Here is a 7099-nt window from a genome sequence, read left to right on the forward strand (position 1 = left end):
TATTATATTTTATTTTCTAATAAAATATGGTAAGTATTAAAGAGAAATTTTGAATTTTAAAAATTATTATTATTTTCTTAATTAATTAGAATAAGGGCAAAAAGGTCATTTTCTATTATTTATAGAAAAGAAAAAATTACTTTACCCCTCTTTAATAAAAGCTAGTAAATATCCCAATTTCATGAGCATAGTCTTAATCCCCAAATTGAGTGAAGATCCAAAACCCTACAACTTTCTCTCCCCTCTTTTCCTCTCAAATTCATGGCTCTTACTCTCCTCCATGCTCAATTTCTTCGGCCACCGCCTCCAGATTCACCACCATTGACCAATGGCCGCCGCCATGCCAATAGCAACTACGAGCCACTAGTAGCACTGTTAGTCTCCTTACGTGTTCAATTTCAACAAATAAATCATTTAATTTCATAGCTAGAACTTGACATTACAATCTCCTGGCCCTATGCCATTCATCAATGCTTGATTCTTCCCCCAAATTATAGATATCATGTTTTAATTAAATACTAGCCACCACCAATATAATGTATTTATTCTCTTTCTCTTGATTTAGGTCAAAATTGATACTCTACCCATTCAATTTATTGCGAGTGCACACAATTTGTTGGAGTTGTGCTAATCTTGAAGGGTAGTCGTTTGTTGAAGTTTGCACCAGTGCTTCGACGAAATGACTTTTTAGGTTAATTATCTCCCGCGTCATAGCAATTCATAGCCTTCTTCGATCATTTGCACAAAGTAAGATTGTTCTTTTTATTTGTGTTTGTTTGTGTATTCTTGCATGTTTAATTTCAAACAATCAGACCATTTAATTCAATACTCAGAGCTTGACATCATCCACATACATTAATGCTTAATTCTTGCCCAAATTGCATCTAGTAGCAAAAATCAATTAAATAATTACCACCAATACTCTAATTGAACTTTTGTGTGTCCACGTACCCAATTGTCGACGACGTTGTGTTTATCCTGAAGGGTGGTCGTTGCTATGAAAAAAAAATCACTTTTTAGGTTAATGATTTTGCCCATCATAGCAATTCATTGTCTTCTTCATTTTCTAGTAAGATCATTCATTTTTATTTGTGTTTGTATGTTGTGTATCTCCTTGCATGATTTAATAGTTAGAACATGACATTGAAATCCTCCACATACATAAATGCTTGATTCTTGCCTCAAATTACTAATATCATAATGCAATTAAATAATAAACACACCATTATTGCAATATTTTTCATTCTAAATCTCTTAATTTTAGGTCAACATAATTACTCAAATCGACTATTTGTGAGTCCCTACAATTTGTCAGTGTTGTGCTGGGAGTAAAGGATAGCTTAGGTGATTAGATCTTCCCTCTTGATTCCAAGGGATCTTAGGATCGATTCTCATCATCCGCCAATCTTGAAGGAAGGTCGTTGGTGGAATTTTACACACATGCTCCAACAAAATCGACTTTTAGGCTGTGTGATCTCCCACATCATAACAATTCATTATCTTCTCCATTTTCAAGTAAGAACGTGCATTTCATTTGCGTTGGTGTGTGTCTATTTGCATGTTTTGATTATTTTCAACAAATAGACCATTTAGGCAAAATTACACTCATTGACACCAACTATGGGATGCATTATATTTATTGACACCAACTTGTACTACTTGTTGAACTGACATCAACTTGTTAAAAAAAGAACAAAATTAGCATTAATGACATTTTTTTTACAGTGCATTAATGACATTGGAGTGGGCCTAATTGTTCGAAAGTTGATTTTTAAAAAATTTAAATCATGGATTTTTCTAAGTTATGCCCCCCAAGTTATTGAATTTCTAAGCTGTATCCATGCCTTTTCAAACCTATAAGTTGTGCCCTCCACCTCACGTTATTTTATCAACAATAACCTTGGACAGCCACAATAGTTAACGGACAATAGAGAATGTTAAGTGGCGTTACTAAAATCGTTTAATTAAAAAAAAATTAGAACATTAACAAATTAAAACATTAGAAAAAAAAATAAATTTAAAAAGCCAAAATTCTCCAGCCACCTTCCCCCACCTCCAAACCCTAACCCCTCCCCTAAACTTGCCGAAAAACCTGCCGGCACTCCACCTTAACCACCTAAATCGGCCGATCGGTACTCTACCTCCCCATCTGACCCACCCTTAACACCTTCTCTTTCCCCTAACCTGCCGCATCTACCTTCTTTCTCGAAACCCCAACAACCTGACAACGCTTTTCCTTCTTTCCCCCACCTGAAACAACCCTAAATCCCTTTCCCACACCCTAAAACGGCGAGGGAGGGTCGTTTTGAGGTAGGGGAAAGGGATTGTTGGCTGTTTCGTGGTGGTTTAATGGAGGAATGAGGGTGGTCTATTTTTCTGGGTTGGGTTGCGTCACGTGGTTTTGTTCGTGCAGTGTTAAGGAAGGAAGGAGGACGAGGAGGAAAGAGCGGGGGCTCGCCGACGGGAGTAATTGTATGGGCGAGCGTGGGCAGCCAGTTGCCGACGGAGATAACGTGGGCTGATGGGCTGGGTTGTGGTGGTGGGAGGTAGGCCTGTACAAAACTATCTGAGAATCCGAAAATCCGATAATCCGATCCGCAACCGATCCGAATTTTTGGATATCCGATTCGGGTTTTCATTTCGGATCGGATATCCGATCCGAAAAAGCGGATATCGGATGCGGATTTGGATATTAATTTTCATAATTTTGGATATCCGATATCCGAAAGATATCCGAAATATAAAGCCTAAAATAGTGAAATATATATAAAATTGTTAAATTGTTCATATAAAACTAACCCTGTATTATTAACTTATTGTAATATTCTTAATATATTTGATGATAATATTAATTTGCAAAAGGACTACTATTTTTGTTAAAATATTTTGTACAACTTAGCGTTAAAAAAACGATAAAATTAGTGAAATGTAGAAAGTAATCATAACAATATTGGATAATGGATATCCGAAGCATCCGATCCGAAAATTTTGGATATCCGAATATCGGATATCCGAATTTTTCAAATCGGATTTGGATATCAAATTTTGATATCCGATCCGTGAACAGGCCTAGTGGGAGGGGGTGGTTGGTTGTTTTTCTAATTAATTCTTTTTAAAAGTTTTAGACCAATTAGAACATGTGTCCAAAAAAATGCTACTTAACGTTCGTTAATAGATATGGTTGTCAAAAGATATTGTTGATAAAATATTGTAAGGTGGAGGGCACAACTTATAACTTTGAAAAAATATGGGTACAACTTAGAAATTCAATAACTTGGGGGGCATAACTTAAAAAAAAAACCCTTAAATCATTTTCATCATTTATAATTAATTCAAAAATCAAACAAATTATCTTAATGAGTTAAAATTAAAAGGAAAATTCTACATGGTAGCCTCCAAGAATCAAAATTTCTATATGGAAGACAAACTTTTTTCCAATTCTATCAAGTGACACTCTGATTTTGTATAATTAAGTATAGTATCCTTTTTGGGTTTCATGGCTAACTTTTTTGATAAAATGGTTAACATTTTTTTAATTGAAAATTAAATAAAATTAATTTAAAAACAATAACAATTTAAAATTAAAAAAAAAATAAAAAAAAAACCACCACCACCCTTTTCTTCTTCCCAATCAGTCAGCCACCAAATTCGCCATAGCCGCCCAAGCCACTACTGACCTTTATCCGCCCAGCCAGCCCCTCGCCGGCAAAGAGATCTCCTGCGCCAGCGCCCCACTCAGCCCCCTTTCCTCCTTTTTCCTCTTACCTCGACCTCCGATCCTCTTTTCCCCAGCCTCATCTCCTTTTTGCCGATAACCTCCAACAAATCTCCTAAAACCTCGTACCTCTTCCCCCTACCACTGAAACGATAGTGAAAGGGAGGGGGGGAGTTGTTTTGGTGGCAGGGGAAGAGGTGCGAGGGTTTAGAGTTTAGGGGATAGGTAATAGGTTAATGGTCACCGGCAAGGAAAGTGGAGGGATGGGGTGTCGGTGGAGTCGCCGATGGGAAGGGGTAGGGGAGGAGATGGCTGGCCGGCAAGGGGATATGATGGTTGGGAAAAGGATATTGGTGGTGGAGTTAAGGGGGCAGCAGATATGGTGGATTGGTGGTGGTGGTTTTCCTTTTTTTTTTTTTTTTTTTTTTTTGTTGTTGTTTAAAATTATAATTTAATTTTTTTTTAAAACAAAAAACCTAAGGTTAACCATTTTAATTATAAAAGTTAGCCGTAAAACCCAAAAAATGACATTACACTTAATTTTGCAAAACCATAGTGCCACTTGATAGAATTTTGGAATCCTAGAGGCCACCATGTAGAATTTCCCAAATTAACAAAATTTAAATTAAAATACGAAAAAGAACCCAAATTTTCTTTCTATGATATTCTCTTCTTCTGTGTTTTTCATCTTCACTGCCCATTCTTCCATATCTTCCCCATATCTTCATAATCTCTTTTTTAGAAAATCACTTAACAACACATCCCCTATTCACTTAAAAAAAGCCAAAATTTCATTGACATTCAACTATTCAAGTAATTTCATGCTTAGCAATTAAATGTTTCAAACATGAATAAAAATGTTATTGATTCCTTTAAAATTACCTCTTTAAATTTGCGTAAATGACTAACTTTTTTTTAGAGACTAATAAACTTACAATTATCAGACATTGACAACAAATTTCTTCAAAATGATGATGAATTTCGGGAAAGTAAGTACATAGAGAAGGAAACATTAGACGAAAGAGATGAGACATGAGAGAGGTAGGTAGGTGTGCTTATGATGCGAGTCGAGTTCGAGATTGGGGTATCTTAACTCGACTCGTTAACATATCGAGTCGAGCTTAATCGAGTCCAGTTTTGACCGAGCTTTGAGTCGATTTCGAGTAACTTGTTAATTGATTTGGTCTTATTAGAACCCCCTATATAATGTAACATTTGTTCCTTCTCTTTAATTTTGTAGTATAAGAAATATACATGTGACGATATGATTACGTAAATGTTATATATTTATTAAGTATTAATGCAAAATAAAGTTTTTGAATCAAAATATTTTTATTTTTATCAAATATAATAATGCATAAAAGAATTCGAGTTTCTCACGAGTTTTCGAGTTGAGTAGAGTATTGAACTACTCAACTCGACTCATTAACATTTTGAGTCAATCTCAAGCTCGAGTCAAGCTAACTCGAGTCGAGTTTTGACCGAGTCGAGCTCGAGTAGTCCGCGAGTCGTCTCGTCTCATAAGCACTCCTAGAGGCAGGAGGAGATAGGAGAATTGGGGTTTTCTAGATTTAGTTTGGGTTATTAGTTTTTTTATTATTTTAATTTATTAAACAAATTTCTTTTTTGAATTAATTTATAAATGCTGAAATTAAATTTTAATATCGTTAAAATAAAATTCTTGGTCCCTCTCTAATCATTATGTTAATTACATTCTTTTTTTAAACAAGTTGGTTTCATTTTAACAATTGATATAATAAGTTGGTGTCAATATATGCAAAACCCTCCAAAGTTGGTGTTAATGGCTATAATTTTGTCTTTAATTTAATACTATCTCCGTTCTTGAAAGTTTGACTTTCTTACTATTTATGCAGTCAAAACAAAACTTTTTTGACCACATGTTATGATTTATATAGTAGAATAAATTAGCATGAGGTATCTTATATTTCTAGATTCCCCTTATTAAAAAATTTTCAAATATTAACTTTTTATAATTTTCACTTATACACAGCTAAAGATATTCGTGGTCAAAGATATACATTGGAAACTGCGCAAATACAAATAAAGTGAGTCGAACTTTAAGAAATGGAGAGAGTAGTTAGAACTTGATATTAAAATCCTCTACAATCATTAGTGCTAGATTCTTGCCCCAAATTACAAATATCAAAAATTAAAAATCAATTAAATAACCACCACCAATACAATGTTTTTCATTTTCTCTCTTGATTCATGTCAAAACTATTACTCTAACCGTTCTTTGTGAGTGCACACAATTTGCTAATATTGTGCTAATCTGATCTTGAAGGGTGTTCGTTGAATAAAATCAACACCCGTACTCCGATGAAATCACCTTTTTAGGACAATGATGTCCAACGTCATAGCAATTCGTTCTTTTATTTTTTTTCAATTTCAAGTAAGGTTGTTCATTTTTTATTTGCGCTTGTGTGTGTCTCCTTGCATGTTTAATTTCCAATAAAAACGTAGTAGTTATTAGATTTTGACATTGCAAATATATCTATTTGTGATGAAGTCTTAGGGGGTGTTAGGTTCATCAAATTGAAATGGATTGGTATGGAATATCATACTAGAGAGTAGAGAGGTATGCATGGATTCTAAAACCCATAAGAGCAACTCCAATGGCAAGCTAGTTGTCAAATTAGCTTGCCATGCCACATAATTAAGCTTTTAAGCTAATTGTCATTTTAGTTCCAATAGTTAGCTAACAACTTACTATTTAAATAGACCACACATCCTTAATTTAGGTTGATAAATTTCATTTTATTTATTCTAATTTGTTTTAATTTGCTTGGCAAAACTAATTGCATTTTCTAGCTCCAATGGTTAAGTTAATAGCTAGGGATTATTTAATATTGCAAGCAAGTCCCTAGCTACAACCATTGGAATTGCTCTAATAGTCCAAAGTTATTTGGTTTTATTATTTGAACAGATTCTTTTACTTCATTAATAGAATGGATTGTGAATCTTATGGGCAGAGGTGGGTATGGGGAAGAGCTAAGCTAGATTCCCTTGGGTATGAGATTTCATTACTAAAAACTAGAGGGAATGGATTCTAACTCAATTTCAATCCATTCCAAATCATCCAACCAAACAACCCCTTAGTGATGAAGGAACTTTACCAAGGACAAGACTTGGCTAACTTGGTAAGAGACTTACCTTGAATTTTAGAGGTCTGTGCATGGTTTGAATGTTACGAAGTGTTTTTTAGAGAGCTACAAGGGCGGGGGTGAGAATCGAGCCCACGACGGACTTCCAATCTTTTGAATTCTATCAAGTGATAACACTTGAAACTAAAGTTAGGATCCCTTTACTTTTACACACTATTTCAAGTAATCAGATGACCTATAAAAATTGGATAAAAAACTA

This window comes from Chenopodium album, chromosome 18 (genome assembly GCF_948465745.1).
Source record: "Chenopodium album chromosome 18, dcCheAlbu1.1, whole genome shotgun sequence".
Taxonomy (NCBI): Eukaryota; Viridiplantae; Streptophyta; class Magnoliopsida; order Caryophyllales; family Amaranthaceae; genus Chenopodium; species Chenopodium album.